The sequence below is a fragment of the Tenrec ecaudatus genome, chromosome 4 (assembly GCF_050624435.1).
Source record: "Tenrec ecaudatus isolate mTenEca1 chromosome 4, mTenEca1.hap1, whole genome shotgun sequence".
Classification (NCBI taxonomy): Eukaryota; Metazoa; Chordata; class Mammalia; order Afrosoricida; family Tenrecidae; genus Tenrec; species Tenrec ecaudatus.
In genome coordinates this window covers 9665713-9667552 of record NC_134533.1, presented here as the reverse complement: position 1 = coordinate 9667552, position 1840 = coordinate 9665713, and the positions used below count along the sequence as shown (strand labels likewise).

The window sequence follows — 1840 nt, the reverse complement described above, 5'->3', positions numbered from 1 at the left end:
GCTAAGGACACATGGTTAGCAGCCAAGTCTGGCTGGGACTTAGGAGTCCATTCAACCAAAGAAGGGATGATTTGGGGTCATAAAAATAATACCTTTAAAACCGAATGAGAATCCTCCAAAGCGGTAAGTTCCAAACTCTTTCTGCTCACAAATTTGAAATGACCCAGTAAAGTGAAACAGCATCCACCATCTCTGAGCCCTCCTGACCTGCCGGTGTCTGCCCACTGTAGCACCCCACAGCCTGTCCCTGCTGCTTCTGCCTCCAGATTGTGCTTCAAGCTGCCACATAAAGAAACCAGCCCTGAGCAAAGCCTGAGCTGCACATGGCGGTGCTCTGTGTTTGCACCAAATGCCGCCCGCGCCTCCCCTTCGAGGCTTTATCTCAGGAGCAGCTGCTGTGCAGGGGATGGCGGATTGCCCATCCTATGGAACCTACTGCAGTGGGGAGGACCAGGAGGAGAGTAAAACTGATGCAGTGTGCCAGAAATGTGCTCAGATCGTGCCAGCCTTGTCAGCGTTGCCACCTCATTGCTGCATTCATTGGCAATAAATGTCAGTGCCGTCCAACTTCAGAGACAACATATGGACTTCCCTGCCCTTGGGAACCGTGCAGGCAGGAAAGATGATGGAGAGAAGGCCGATGGGAAATGGCTGTGTTTTCCCTGCGCTGTCAACAAAGGACTCCTTCCAAAGGCCAAAGAGCAGAGGATGCCCCTGAGCAGCTCCTCCCGTGCCGGCCACCAGGAGAAGGAGCAGTGTACTGGACAGAGTGGGAGCCATTCCACCAGCCAGAAAACACTTTCTACATCTTCAGTACAAATGAAATCCCAAAGAACAAGGCCAAGTTTGACCCAATCACAACCAATGGAGAGAGCTTTTCCCCAGACCTGGCTCTGGGTTCACCGGGCCCTGTCCACTCTGTCATCATTGCCCGACTCAAGGAAGAAGTGGCCACTCTGGAGAAGAGGCGGCAACCAAAGGATCAAATGCTTTTAGAGAAAGAGAAGATTACTGAGTTGAAGGTGGATTGTCAGTAACCAGGACTCTCAGATTACAGCCAAAATGAACCAGAAGGCACAAACCCACAGAAGTCACAGAACAACTGCAGGCCCCAAACTGAGAATTTCTGCAGCAGACCACTGCCTGTCCAAAAGCAGGAAGTTTGAGAAATTGGGAGCCACAACTTCTCCCTGAGAGCCCACCAGGAGGCCATCCAGCAGCAGCACATGGAGTGCTCGGTTACCTGTGGGAGAGCCCTCTGGTGTCTGGGAATTGTAAGCTTTCTTAAGCAATCTCAATTTTTTTACTTTGTTTTCTTTGTGCAGTGCAGTGATGGACTGAGTGGAAACACTTGGTTTATGCTCTGTATGGGCTGCAAGCCTGAGTGTTCGGGGTTTGAATCTCTCCTTTCCCGCTCTCCCCCCTCTCGGGGGCACTACTCACTGTTTTGTGTGTTTGTTTGTTCTTGGTTTGGGTTTTTGTGGCAATCCCTGCTCAGTGTTATGTGCAGAATAATGTCCCCCATCGTCCTATCCTGCCATCCCCAGGAGCAAACAGTGAGGCATCGATTACCTGGCCCTGCGACCCTCTGAACTTCTGAAACTGCCCGTGGAAGACTTGTGAAGTGGAAGAGGCCTGGCCTCTCCAAGCAACCTTTGACCTCAGGGTACACTCTTGGTTTTATTCCCCAGGTATATTATGTGTGGACTCTGTCCTCTGTATAGCAGACGTTTTCATTTTTAAAAAATGAAACTTCTTCCTGATAAAGGAACATAGTGGCCTGGCCAGTTCTTCTCGTGAAAGCCATGCCCCTTGAAGCAGCAGCCTGCTCTCCCGCTTT

General features: G+C 50.8%; 1 pseudogene; it reads left to right on the top strand.

Moving 5' to 3' along the window:
* The first annotated feature begins 323 nt into the window (after window positions 1–323).
* Window positions 324–1194, top strand: LOC142446255 (protein FAM76A pseudogene; annotated as a pseudogene).
* Window positions 1195–1840: the final 646 nt, after the last annotated feature.